General features: G+C 41.8%; 1 long non-coding RNA gene across 2 annotated transcripts in view; it reads right to left on the minus strand.

Moving 5' to 3' along the window:
* LOC139583831 (uncharacterized) overlaps positions 1-15247 on the minus strand; it is a 121364-nt gene extending 106117 nt beyond the window's left edge. The window contains exon 1 of one of the 2 annotated variants that reach the window (XR_011676625.1): positions 14885-15247. This is a non-coding gene — a long non-coding RNA (uncharacterized lncRNA). The remainder of the gene's footprint in view (positions 1-14884) is intronic. The other variant, XR_011676626.1, reaches the window with a different exon arrangement.
* Positions 15248-15471: the final 224 nt, after the last annotated feature.

A 15471-nucleotide genomic window follows, 5' to 3' on the forward strand; every position in this document is an offset into this window, starting at 1 on the left:
ATTTCACATGCTGTTGTGCAAATGGAATAGACAAAAGGTGGAAATTATAGGCAATTAGCAAGACACCCCCAATAAAGGAGTGATTCTGCAGGTGGTGACAACAGACCACTTCTCAGTTCCTATGCTTCCTGGCTGATGTTTTGGTCACTTTTGAATGCTGGCGGTGCTCTCACTCTAGTGGTAGCATGAGACGGAGTCTACAACCCACACAAGTGGCTCAGGTAGTGCAGCTCATCCAGGATGGCACATCAATGCGAGCTGTGGCAAGAAGGTTTGCTGTGTCTGTCAGCGTAGTGTCCAGAGCATGGAGGCGCTACCAGGAGACAGGCCAGTACATCAGGAGACGTGGAGGCCGTAGGAGGGCAACAACCCAGCAGCAGGACCGCTACCTCCACCTTGTCTTGCTAATTGCCTATAATTTCCACCTTTTGTCTATTCCATTTGCACAACAGCATGTGAAATGTATTGTCAATCAGTGTTGCTTCCTAAGTGGACAGTTTGATTTCACAGAAGTGTGATTGACTTGGAGTTACATTGTGTTGTTTAAGTGTTCCCTTTATTTTTTTTGAGCAGTGTAGTTGGTTCAGAGTTTTGATAGATCAACCTGCGTGTCCTGATTGCATCTGTGGATGGACAAAATCAACATGTGCATGATGGCGCACGCGCGTGTAACGGATGTGAAATGGCTAGCTAGTTAGCGGTGGTGCAGCTAATAGCCTTTCAATCGGTGACGTCACTTGCTCTGAGACCTTGAAGTAGTGGTTCCCCTTGCTCTGCAAGGGCCATGGCTTTTGTGGAGCGATGGGTAACGATGCTTCGTGGGTGACTGTTGTTGATGTGTGCAGAGGGTCCCTGGTTCGCGCCCGGGTCGGGGCAAGGGGACGGACTAAAGTTAAACTGTTACACACGCTCTAGTCAGCATGTCACTGCAAAAAAGCTGCAGCGTGCTGAGGTGTGTATGTGTCCTCAGCTTGCAGCGGGCAGCAAAGTTTGCTGTCACTCAGTCAGAATGCACATAATTTTCATATTTTTTCCCTACCCTTGCGCCACTTGTTAAAGATTATACACATTGATAGCTTGATGTCAAACGTCCTCGCAATGTGATTTATCATAGTAGCAGGCAGCAACAATCTAAATGATCAGGCCCGAAGTGGACGGAGAAATACAACTTCACTCTATCCAGTCAGAGCAGCAGGATCAACGTACAGCCCGCCCTTCTCTTTACCGACAGGCTAACTAGCCACTTGAGTTATTTAGACCGCACATTACTGACTCAAAGACCGTATAGTATGATTTAGAAACTCTGTGACTGACTGATATGAGAAAGATGCTTGCTGGTACCCGAAAGAAACAGTAACTTTGTTCAGATCACAGATAACTACAAAAAAATGCTTGGATCATAATCGTATCCAGAAAATTGCACATATCCGTTACGATACTTGTTTTGTCTGAGCACTGACCCACCCATATATGAAAGTGAACTCCCAGCTAGCAATGAGGAATCGGCCCCCGGAACTGATTGAATCGGCCCGGAATCGGGTGTCGGATTCAAAATTAATGACTGCCCAGAATCGGCCCAAGTGAGTCGGGCCGTTTCCGTCTACCGGAATTCAGACGACTATGCCGGTAACTTACCAGAATCCCCCGAGAAGCAGCCCGGTGCAAATATAAATTAATGAATTCAAAATTACTCGATTTAGTCATTTAAAATATTACTGTTATACACTTTATACAGTTGAAGTCATAAGTTCACATACACCTTAGCCAAATACATTTGAATTCAGTTTCACAATTCCTGACATTTAATCCTAGTAAAAATTCCCTTTTAGGTCAGTTAGGATCACCACTTTATTTTAAGAATGTGAAATGTCAGAATAGTAGTAGAGAGAATGATTTATTTCAGTTTTTATTTCTTTCATCACATTCCCAGTGGGTCAGAGGTTTACATACACGCAATTAGTTTTTGGTAGCATTGCCTTATAATTGTTTAACTTGGGTCAAACGTTTTGGGTAGCCTTCCACAATACGTTGGGTGAATTTCGGCCCATTCCTCCTGACAGAGCTGGTGTAACTGAGTCAGGATTGTAGGCCTCCTTGCTCGCACACGCTTTTTCAGTTCTGCCCACACATTTTCTATGGGATTGAGGTCAGGGCTTTGTGATGCCCACTCCAATACCTTTACTGTTGTCCTTAAGCCATTTTGCCACAACTTTGGAAGTATGCTTGGGGTCATTGTCCATTTGGAAGACCCATTTGCGACCAAGCTTTAACTTCCTGACTGATGTCTTGAGATGTTGCTTCAATATATCCACATGATTTTCCTACCTCATGATGCCATCTATTTTGTGAAGTGCACCAGTCCTTCCTGCAGCAAAGCACCCCCACAACATGATGCTGCCACCCCCGTGCTTCACGGTTGGGATGGTGTTCTTCGGCTTGCAAGCCTCCCCCTTTTTCCTCCAAACATAACAATGGTCATTATGGCCAAACAGTTCTAGTTTTGTTTCATCAGACCAGAGGACATTTCTCCAAAAAAGTACGATCTTAGTACGAAACCGCAATAAAAAAGCCAGACTACGGTTTGCTACAGCATACGGGGAGTATGCTGTAGCAAACCGTAGTCTGGCTTTTTTATTGCGGTTTTGGAGCAGTGGCTTCTTCCTTGCTGAGCGGCCTTTCAGGTTATGTCGATTTAGGACTCGTTTTACTGTGGATATAGATACTTTTGTACCCGTTTCCTCCAGCATCTTCACAAAGTCCTTTGCTGTTGTTCTGGGATTGATTTGCACTTTTCGCACCAAAGTACATTCATCTCTAGGAGACAGAATGTGTCTCCTCCCTGAGCGGTATGATGGCTGCGTGGTCCCATGGTGTTTATACTTGCATACTATTGTTTGTACAGATGAAAGTGGTACGTTCAGTCTTTTGGAAATTGCGCCCAAGGATGAACCAGACTTGTGGAGGTCTAAAAGAACAAAGCTGAGGTCTTGGCTGATTTCTTTTGATTTTCCCATGATGTCAAGCAAAGAAGCACTGAGTTTGAAGGTAGGCCTTGAAATACATCCACAGGTACACCTCCAATTGACTCAAATTATGTCAATTAGCCTATCAGAAGCTTCTAAACCCATGACATAATTGTCTGGAATTTCCAAGCTGTTTGAAGGCACAGTCAACTTAGTGTATGTAAACATCTGACCCACTGGAATTGTGATACAGTGAATTATAAGTGAAATATTCTGTCTGTAAACAATTGTTGGGAAAATTACTTGTGTCATGCACAAAGTAGATGTCCTAACTAACTTGCCAAAACTATAGTTTGTTAACAAGACATTTGTGGAGTGGTTGAAAAATGAGTTTTAATTAGAGGTCGACCGATTAATCGGAATGGCCGATTTCAAGTTTTCATAACAATCGGAAATCGGTATTTTTGGACACCGATTTGGCCGATTCTTTTTTTTTAAACTATTTAACTAGGCAAGTCAGTTAATGAGCCACCCCATCGCCAGCAGCATACCACCCTGCATACCACTGCTGGCTTGCTTCTGAAGCTAAGCAGGGTTGGTCCTGGTCAGTCCCTGGATGGGAGACCAGATGCTGCTGGAAGTGGTGTTGGAGGGCCAGTAGGAGGCACCCTTTCCTCTGGTCTAAACAAAAGATCCCAATGCCCCAGGGCAGTGATTGGGGACACTGCTCTGTGTAGGGTGCTGTCTTTCGGATGGGACGTTAAACGGGTGTCCTGACTCTCTGAGGTCATTAAAGATCCCATGGCACTTATCGTAAGAGTAGGGGTGTTCACCCCGGTGTCCTGGCTAAATTCCCAATCTGGCCCTCAACCATCATGGTCACCTAATCATCCCCAGTTTACAATTGGCTCATTCATCCCCCTCCTCTCCCCTGTAACTATTCCCCAGGTCGTTGCTGCAAATGAGAACGTGTTCTCAGTCAACTTACCTGGTAAAATAACGGATAAATTATTTTTTATTTTTTTATTTTAAGAACACATTCTTATTTTCAATGACGGCCTAGGAACGATGGGTTAACTGCCTCGTTCAGGGGCAGAACGACAGATTTTTACCTTGTTAGCTCGGGGGATTCAATCTTGCAACCTTACAGTTAACTAGTCCAACGCTCTAACCACCTGATTACATTGCACTCCACGAGGAGCCTGCCTGTTACGCGAATGCAGTAGAAACCAAGGTAAGTTGCTAGCTAGCATTAAACTTATCTTATAAAAAAACTATCAATCATAATCACTAGTTTAACTACACATGGTTGATGATATTACTAGTTTATCTAGCGTGTCCTGCGTTGCATATAATCGATGCGGTGCGTATCGTTGCTCCAATGTGTACCTAACCATAAACATCATTGCCTTTCTTAAAATCAATACACAGAACTATATATTTTTAAACCTGCATATTTAGCTCAAAGAAATCCAGGTTAGCAGGCAATATTAACCAGGTGAAATTGTGTCACTTCTCTTGCGTTCATTGCACGCAGAGTCAGTGTATATGCAACAGTTTGGGCCCCCTAATTTGCCAGAATTTTACGTAATTATGACGGAACATTGAAGGTTGTGCAATGTAACAGGAATATTTAGATTTATGGATGCCACCCGTTAGATAAAATATGGAACGGTTCCGTATTTCACTGAAAGAATAAACGTCTTGTTTTCGAGATGATAGTTTCCGGATTCGACCATATTAATGACCTAAGGCTCGTATTTCTGTGTGTTATTATGTTATAACTAAGTCTATGATTTGATAGAGCAGTCTGACTGAGCGGTGGTAGGCAGCAGCAGGCTCGTAAGCATTCATTCAAACAGCACTTTCCAGCGTTTTGCCAGAAGCTCTTCGCTGTGCTTCAAGCCTATCAACTCCCGAGATTAGGCTCGTGTAACCGATGTGAAATGGCTAGCTAGTTAGCGGGGTGCGCGCTAATAGCGTTTCAAACGTCACTCGCTCTGAGACTTGGAGTGGTTGTTTCCCTTGCTCTGCATGGGTAACGCTGCTTCGAGGGTGGCTGTTGTCGATGTGTTCCTGGTTCGAGCCCAGGGAGGAGCGAGGAGAGGGATGGAAGCTATACTGTTACACTGGCAATACTAAAGTGCCTATAAGAACATCCAATAGTCAAAGGTATATGAAATACAAATGGTATGGAGAGAAATAGTCCTATAATTCCTATAATAACTACAACCTAAAACTTCTTACCTGGGAATATTGAAGACTCATGTTAAAAGGAACCACCAGTTTTCATATGTTCTGAGCAAGGAACTTAAACGTTAGCTGTTTTACATGGCACTTTTACTTTCTTCTCCAACACTTTGTTTTTGCATTATTTAAACCAAACTGAACAGGTTTCATTATTTATTTGAGGCTAAATTGATTTTATTGATGTATTATATTAAGTTAAAATAAGTGTTAATTCAGTATTGTTGTAATTGTCATTATTACAAATATATATATAAAAAAAGGAAAAAAATAAAAAAATAAAAAATAAAATAATAAAAATAGGCCGATTAATCGGTATTGGCTTTTGTTGGTCCTCCAATAATCGGTATCGGTGTTGAAAAATCATAATCGGTCGACCTCTAGTTTTAATGACCCCAACCTAAATGTATGTAAACTTCCGACTTCAACTGTACATACAAAGTATACCCATCCACAAAAAAAACATTCTGTGTTGGAGGAAACACCATACACCTGGTGACTGTGTCAGCGTGCATGGGCCTGGCCTGCCACAGGAGTCGCTACAGCACGATAGGACAAGGACATCCCGGTCGGCCAAACCCTCCCCTAACTCGGGCGACGCTGGGCCAATTGTGCATCGCCTCATGGGTCTCACGGTCGCAGTTGGCACGGGTCTCGAACCAGCATCTGTAGCAATGCAGTGTCTTAGACCGCTGCGCCCCTCAGGAGGCTCCATCCAAAGTTTTTAATGCTTATCAATTGCCTTGCACAAAGTATAAAATACTACTTAAACAGGAATCTTAAAGAATTTAATTTCAATGTTAATTGTATTTTTTGATCACAGAAACAATGAGAAAATATGGAAAAAGAATTAATGAAATGTTAATTATATAAAGCAGCCCATGTAATCATCTGCCAGAGAGTAGCCCCAATTGGTCCGAGCCCCAGTAATACAGTTGGGCCAGATTACTCACACCGGAATTTGCCCGAGCTCAATCCCCGCATCCTAGCCATAAGTAATACTGCCGAAGACGGCCCAGACTTGGGCCACATGAAGTCGGCTGAGTCTGACTCTCAGCCGGAATTGGCCTAGATCCACTGTGCTAGCTGGGCTGTGTTTGCGTGTGATCAGGGGTGTATTCATTCCGTCGATTCTATTGAAAAACGTTTCTTAAAAACGGAAGCAAACGGAACGGGGATAAACATACCAGAATTTATCCAATAGAAACTCTCGTTTGCAACTGTTGGACTAATGATCAGCTAGATGCAGGCAAGATTATGCAAGGCGGTATTTAATGTGTCAATTTCTGTCACCAACTAAAACATTTCTTGGCCTGTGCACCTACGTTGTCATTCATAGGCTAGGTCGTAGCAACCTCATGATGGGTATAGGGAAAATTTGAGTATAATGTAGTAGTCTAAACCTATCGATGTTACATTGAGCTGGTTGAATGGAATATGAATGACAGTCATCCAATATGCTGTAATAGAAATGAGGCCATGCTCGTAAAAAAAAAAATTCTGGCCTCCCTCATCTTAAAACGGCACCGACCGCACTGATGTGAACACATGATTTCACATATGAACAACGACCTCAGGTGTCTATTTCGTTTTCACATGTGAACATTTCAGCTCAATATGTGAAAAGTTATTTCACATGTGAAACTGCAAATGTCACGTTTGTTTTTGTAAAGGGAAGTAAGGAAATTATATGGGGGTTAAGGTAAGTGGTACACTGTTCAGCTAAAATAGTGTACAAATCTTTAAAGAATGACAATATGATTACATTTGACATGAACGCACAACCTCTGGATTTGGTGTATGCTGCATTTGCACAAGTCCCCCTTGACACACTCAAACCGGTGTGCCTGGCACCTACTATTAGGGTTGCAAAGGGCCGGAAACTTTCCGGTAAATTTCCAGAATATTTCTGGAAATTTCCACGGGAAATGAAGCCCAGACATTTTGGGAATTTTGCTTAAATTCATCAAAAAAAGTTAGCTTATAATAGTGAACCTTTTTTGTGGGATACACAAGGCAATTCTAGGTCTTATGGTATATTTTGGTTAAACTATCCCCAATTCAATGAAATTGCAACCCTCTGCATGCACAGTGCATGTGCAGTGCACTCTTCCATCACATGTACAGCTGATTCTCAAGATCTTACACACTAATGAGATGCTATTGAGCCCACACTACTACAATGTCTGAGCCAATGACTACATGCTTTCTGGTAAGTTTTGATTACAATACTGGGTGGGGTGAATATATTTTATGACATACATGATTTTTGTTAACTAGTAAATAGTAACCTACAGCAAAGTGTGTTTAAATCATTTCTAACTTGTTAACAATTTATGCTAGTTAGTTTTTGCTACCGTGTGTTTAAGCTTGCTTGAGCCTGCTAACGGAGTGTTAATTCACCTGTTTCATTTTATGACATTTAATCTAACTGCTTAACTATTTGTCTGTACTCTTTACAGGAAACTGCCACGGGCTATATCTGATGTGTGGAGACATTTCATTGCAGCTAACGTAGAAGGAAAAGCTGTGTACATTTGCAAATACTGTGCCAAATCATGTGAAGAATGCAACAAAGATGCAGTATCATCTGGCCAAGTGCATAAAGTTCCCTCAGCGCTCACAACAAGTAACCTCTGACAAAAGTCCCTCTACTTCTATTCCAGGTGAAAATGATGAATCAGACACCTTTTCGAAAGCAACAGCTCATGGTCCTCCTGGAATCAGAAGTTTTTCTGACTCAATGGAGGAACGTAGTCAGAGAAATGCTGATGAGTGTCTTGCTCGAGCTGTGTATGCAACTCCGAGCTCCGATGCTCACAGGCAATGTGTATTGGAAGAGATTTCTGAATGTTCTTTCGCCCAGCATACACCCCTCCAACCAGACATGCTTGATCTATTAATTTGCTGAATGCAGAGTTCAAGTGAAGGTCAATCAAATAATAGAGAAAGCAGACTGTATTGCAAACATCTCTGATGGGTGGTCGAATGTTCGTAGGCAAGGAATAATTAACTACATCATCTCCCCCCCTCAACCAGTATTCTACAAGAGCACAGACACAAGGGACAACAGACACACCGGTCTCTACATTGCAGATGAGCTGAAGGCAGTCATCATTGACCTTGGACCACAGAAGGTATTTGCACTGGTGACAGACAATGCTGCGTACATGAAGGCTGCTTGATCTAAAGTGGAGGAGTCCTACCCTCACATCACACCCATTGGCTGTGCTGCTCATGCATTGAATCTGCTCCTCAAGGACATCATGGCACTGAAAACAATGGATACATTACAAGAGAGCCAGGGAAATGGGTATGCATGTGAAGGGTCATCAAGTTATAGCAGCAATCTACCTCACCAAGCAAAGTGAGAAGAATAAGAGCACCACATTGAAGCTGCCCAGCAACACCAGCTGGGGTGGTGTCATCATGTTTGACAGTCTCCTGGAGGGGAAGGGGTCTCTCCAAGAAATGCTCATATCAGTCTGCCGATATGGACAGCCCCATCAAGAGGATCCTCCTGGATGATGTATTTTGGGAGAGAGTAGTAAGCAGCCTGAAACCTATAGTAGTAGCCATTGCACGGATTGAGGGAGACAATGCCATCTTGTCTGATGTTCAAACTCTGCTTGCAGATGTAAGAGAAGAAATCGATACACACTTCACTGTTGCTCCAAGCAGAGGAAACTGCAGTTCTGAAATACATCAAAAGCGTGAAGACTTCTGCCTGAAGCCCATACACGCCGCAGCATACATGTTGGACCCTAAGTATGCTGGCAAGAGCATCCTGTCTGGTGCAGAGATCAACTAGGTCTATGGTGTCATCACTACCACGTCTCGCCACCTTGGCCTGGATGAGGGAAAGGTTCTTGACAGTCTGGTGAAGTACACTTCCAAGCAAGGGCTTTGGGATGGAGTGGCAATGTGGCAGTCGTGCCAACATATCTCATCAGCCACCTCGTGGAAGGGAATTTGTGGATCTGAGGCTCTTTCCCCTGTTGCCTCCATCATCCTCCAAATTCCACCAACATCAGCTGCCTCAGAGCACAACTGGTCCTTGTTTGGGAACACACACACACCAAAGCATGCAACAGGCTGACCAATACAAGGGTTGAAAAATTGGTGGCCATCCGGGCAAATTTTTGGCTTTTTGAGCCCGACAACGAGCCATCCTCAACAAGGTTGGAAGGAGACAGTGAAGATGAGGCCTCAGAGTCTGATGTTCAAGAGGTGGACATTGAGGAGGTCCAGGGAGAAGACATGGAAGCCTGAGAGTAAGACAGGTTTACAGATGTATGTTGAAAACATTTTTGGGAAATGCGACGGATCATTGGGGATCATTCATTATTCCCTTTCTTTTGTTGTTCAGTGAAATCATCCCATGTGAAGAGTCAACTCATTTACTTAAAGTTCAATTCATAACTAAATTATTTTCTTATTTCTATTGGAAGGATTTAATAATTTGTAATTATGTCTACTTATGATAAGGTAAAAGGTTTATGTTTCTGTCTCCATAGGATATGGTAAATATATCTAATGCAAAAAACATCTACATTTAAATGGTATTAATATTAATTTGCATATATTTCCATTAATTCCCACAGAAAGTTTCCACCTCTGAATATTCCCCAAAATGTGAAACCCTACCTACACCATACCCCATTCAAAGGCACTTAAATATTTTGTATTGCCCATTCACCCTCTGAATGGCACACATACACAATCCATTTGTTAATTGTTTCAAGGCTTAAAAATATTTATTTAACCGGTCTCCTCCCCTGATTGGAGTGGATTTAACAAGTGACATCAACAAGGGATAATTTCACCTGGATTCACCTGGTCAGTCTATGTCATGGAAAGAGCAGGTGTTCCTACTGTTTTATACACTCAGTGTACATACACAATGTAATCATGCATGTAAAATATGTACAGTTGAAGTCGGAAGTTTACATACACTTAGGTTGAAGTCTTTAAAACTCATTTTTCAACCACTCCACAAATGTCTTGTTAATAAACTATAGTTTTGGCAAGTCGGTTAGGACATATACTTTGTGCATGACACAAGTCATTTTTCCAACATTTATTTACAGGCAGATTATTTCACTTATAATTCACTGTATCACAATTCCAGTGGGTCAGAAGTTTACATACACTAAGTTGACTGTGCCTTTAAACAGCTTGGAAAACTGCAGAAAATTATGTCATGGCTTTAGAAGCTTCTGATAGGTTAATTGACATAATTTGAGTCAATTGGAGGTGTACCTGTGGATGTCTTTCAAGGCCTACCTTCAAACTCAGTGCCTCTTTGCTTGACATCATGGGAAAATGAAAAGAAATCAGTCAAGACCTCAGAAAAAAAAAATTGTAGACCTCCACAAGTCTGGTTCATCCTTGGGAGCAATTTCCAAACACCTGAAAGTACCACGTTCATCTGTACAAACAATAGTACGCAAGTATAAACACCATGGGACCACGTAGCCGTCATTACCGCTCAGGAAGGAGACGTGTTCTGTCTCCTAGAGATGGTCGTACTTTGGTGCAAAAAGTGCAAATCAATCCCAGAACAACAACAAAGGGCCTTGTGAAGATACTGGAGGAAACAGGTACAAAAGTATCTATATCCACAGTAAAACACGAGTCCTATATCGACATAACCTGAAAGGCCGCTCAGCAAGGAAGAAGCCACTGCTCCAAAACCGCCATAAAAAAGCCAGACTACAGTTTGCAACTGCACATGGGGACAAAGATCGTACTTTTTGGAGAAATGTCTGGTCTGATGAAACAAAAATAGAACTGTTTGGCCATAATGACCATCGTTATGTTCAGAGAAAAAAGGGGGAGCCTTGCAATCCGAAGAACACCATCCCAAACGTGAAGCACGGGGATGGCAGCATCATGTTGTGGGGGTGCTTTGCTGAAGGAAGGATTGGTGGACTTCACAAAATAGATGGCATCATGAGGTAGGAAAATTATGTGGATATATTGAAGCAACATCTCAAGACATCAGTCAGGAAGTTAAAGCTTAGTCACAAATGGGTCTTCCAAATGGACAATGACCCCAAGCATACTTCCAAAGTTGTGGCAAAATGGCTTAAGGACAACAAAGTCAAGGTATTGGAGCCCTGACCTCAATCCTATAGAAAATGTGTGGGCAGAACTGAAAAAGCGTTTATCCACATATAAAAGGTTATGTGATCACGTGAAAATCCACATGTGAAATAGCATCACATGTGAAGTGCTCCAAAACCACATGGTTTCACATATGAAAAGGTTGTGATTTTCCAAATGTGCAAAATATAAATCATGTTGTTTTCCATAAGGGTCTGCTTAATCTACTTCAGCTCCTCACTCTAATGCAAAAACACACATTCTTACGGACTGTAATAGATGTCAGACGGCTCCCCGTGTAGTCCTGCTTTCACACTGAAGTTGTGCACAGGTTTAACCCCAGACTATTACGTAACACCCTTACCTACAGTACCAGTCAAAAGTTTGGTCACATCTACTCATTCAAGGGTTTCTTTATTTTCACTATTTTCTACATTGTAGAATAATTGTATAGACATCAAAACTATGAAATAATACATATGGAATCATGTAGTAACCCAAAAAGAAAGTGTTGAACAAAGTAGCCACCCTTTGCCTCTGACAGCTTTGCACACTCTTGGCATTCTCTCAACCAGCTTCATGAGGAATGCTTTTCCAACAGTCTTGATGGAGTTCCCACATATGCTGAGCACTTGTTGGCTGCATTTCCTTCACTCTGCAGTCCAACACATCCCAAATCATCTCAATTGAGTTGAGGTCGAGTTTTTGTGGAGGCCAGGTCATCTGATGCAGCATTCCATCACTCTCCTTGGTCAAATTGCCTTTACACAGCCTGGAGGTGCGTTTGTCATTGTCCTGTTGCGAAGCGCAAACCAGATGAGGTGGCGTATCGCTGCAGAATGCTGTGGTAGCCATGCTGGTTAAGTGTGCCTTCAATATAAAAAATACAAAAAAGAAATATATATTTTTTAAATCACCTACAGTGTCACCAGCAAAGCACCCCCACACTTCCTCATCCATGCTTCACGGTGGGAACCACACATGCGGAGATCATCCAAAAACCAAAAATCTCAAATTTGGGCTCATCAGACCAAAGGACCGATTTCCACCAGTCTAATGTCCATTGCTCATGTTTCTTGGCCCAAGCAAGTCTCTTCTTATTGGTGTCCTTTAGTAGTGGTTTCTTTGCAGCAATTCGACCATGGAGGCCTGATTCACACAGTCTCCTCTAAACAGTTGTTGAGATGTGTCTGTTACTTGAACTCTGTGAAGCATTTATTTGGGCTGCAATCTGAGGTGCCGTTAACTCTAATGAACTTATCCTCTGCAGCAGAGGTGACTCTGGGTCTTCCTTTCCTGTGGCGGTCCTCATGAGAGCCAGTTTCATCATAGCACTTCATGTTTTTTGCGACTGCAGATTGACTGACCTTCATGTCTTAAAGTAATGATGGACTGTCATTTCTCTTTGCTTATTTGAGCTGTTCTTGCCATGATATGGACTTGGTCTTTTACCAAATAGGGCTATCTTCTGTATACCACCCCATACCTTGTCACAACACAACTGATTGGGTTAAACACATTAAGAAGGAAAGAAATTCCACAAATTAACTTTTAACAAGGCACACCTGTTAATTGAAATGCATTCCAGGTGACTACCTCAAGAAGCTGGCTGAGAGAATGCTAAGAGTGTGCAAAGCTGTCATCAAGGCAAAGGGTGGCTACTTTGAAGAATCTCAAATATATTTTGATTTGTTTAACACTTTGTAGTTATTACTACATTATTCCATATGAATTATTTCATAGTTCTGATGTCTTCACTATTATTCTACAATGTAGAAAATAGTAAAATAGAGAAAAACCCTTGAATGAGTAGGTATGTCCAAACGTTTGACTGTTACTGTATATCTTTACCTATTGTATTCTACAACTAAATATAATGAACTGATAACATGCACGAGCTGTTTGATTGGCTCAGAGGGTTTAAAAGTGGACCAAGGCTTTTTCCCTCTCGTCCCCTATAAGCTTGTGTATTAGGACGTGTAGGGTGAAGTTGACCCTAGATGCTGATATTGGGTCAGTTTAGAAATTTTCCCCACTAATGATTAAGGTTCAGGGAATTGGGGGAGGGAAAACTGATCCTGGAGCTGTATCTACGGGAAACTATACCCAGGAGCGTATCGGTAGTGAACCTGCTGAGCTGTGAGCACGAGACAGAACTAACAGGGAAAGAGATAGCAACACCAAGATCCATACTCCTCAGTGTGCGAGTTTATAGCTCAGTATGCCTACTCTGGCTCATTCCCAGAGAAAGTGAACAGGCGTTTCTATCTTCAGTCATGTTACTGGGGAGGCGAGGTCGTCATCATACTGTAAGTGACAGAACATCACAGACTGAAGGCCAAATGAACACGGTTTTCTGGCTGTTTCTGGGTCGGTTTTCCGTAAAGTGACTGTGTAATCTTGCTATGGTGCATACAAGCACAAACGTACCACAAAGTGACAATAAATGTACTCATCATGTCTGCCATGGTCACATGACTCTGCAGTTCTTTGCACCTGTGAAAACCAATGACATTGTGTTCTTTAAACACACACACACGTGCATATCCTGAAGGGCTAAGATGAAAGTGTGTGCATCTGAATCATTGACGATCATATCGACTTCTTTGTAAATGTGCTGATAGGGCTGGATGAGCATCAGAAAATAATATAGTGTACAATCACTTCAATTCTAGCCTAAACGCTGCACATGCCATACTGTATAATATGGCTTACAAGACGACTGGATAGTTAGGCGTCACCATTTCATCTAACCCGTGACATCTTTAACTAAATAATGATGTGCTGACTATAGTATGTAATTGCTATAATAAGACAAAGTCCCCCTTTGTTTATTCCTCTGAGTTGATATCGGACAGGCAATGGATTGCTCATGGCTGCCTACCCTCTGAAATATGTTGTTTTTGAACATAAAAAAGGAAGTGAAACAATGCAACTGAGTGCATCAATATTCACACATATGACAAACATGCAGCAGCAACCATATGATACGGCATAGATCAAAAGAAAATTTGAAAAATAAATCCATGTATCAGTAAATGTTGGAGTGGTGGAGGTGTTTGATTTAAGGAACTGATCATAGAACAAATAGAATATAACACCAATTAAACCCAATAACATTATCATCAACAACAAAAACATTGCACACAATGAAGTGTATAGCCTGCAATGAATTTACAGTAGGTTAGAGTATTTGAAAAGAGAAGCTTTCAACGTTATAATATCTTTATATATGGGATCAAATTAGATGAAACAGTTCTGTGGACAACAATAATACATTGCCGAGCCATTTGATATAAGGGAAAATAAACATGCAGCCCATGATAAGTGATACATATGGCACCATGTTAAAACACCCATACAATGATATCAGGAAGTTCACTGAATAACAAAATACGTTTTAACATGAAGAAATTATATTCCAGATTTAATTTCATAAGCAAAATAACTGTAGTTGGATAAGGTTAGCCGAATGCAATGCACAGAAATGATTTTGATTGAACATAAACACAAACATTGACATAAAGTGATGTAAACCAGAGATAGATAGTATAGAGCACTCTTACCCGTTCCCTGACTCCGTTTAGTGCATTATTAGTTATATTCCATTTCGGATAGGTGCGTGTCTTTCAAACACAAATCTCGACCTCCTTTCCATGTGCTCGCAGCCATGCGCTCTATGGAGCGCTGCATACAGTCAGATACTGTGGGTAACGTCACGATAGGGAGTCCTCATGATGATGATGATGATGATAATATCACCTCCACATAGGCATATCGACGTGAAAGCACGCATGATTGAATGGGCTCGTGCTATAAATACGGCATCTTTCAACGTCTGCTTCCAACTCACACTCTCAAACACGTAGAACCCAGCTCACTCTCTCAAACACATAGATCCCCTGAGCGCAGCTCACTCTCCAGATCCCAGTCACCTGTTCACACACCTGTATGTCATGTTGCAACACAGTCTCACATTCAATTCGCGCATATATGTACAAAATGTATTTCAGCAGATTTCGTGCGTTTTTGTGCATTTTTGGGGTGGTTCAATTCGTGCGAAAATACACGAATTTCTGTGCTACTTAATTCGTGCGAAAATACACGAATTTCTGTGCTACTTAATTCGTGCGAAAAGACACGAATTTAACCA

The sequence above is a fragment of the Salvelinus alpinus genome, chromosome 8, assembly GCF_045679555.1.
Source record: "Salvelinus alpinus chromosome 8, SLU_Salpinus.1, whole genome shotgun sequence".
In the NCBI taxonomy this organism is placed as follows: domain Eukaryota; kingdom Metazoa; phylum Chordata; class Actinopteri; order Salmoniformes; family Salmonidae; genus Salvelinus; species Salvelinus alpinus.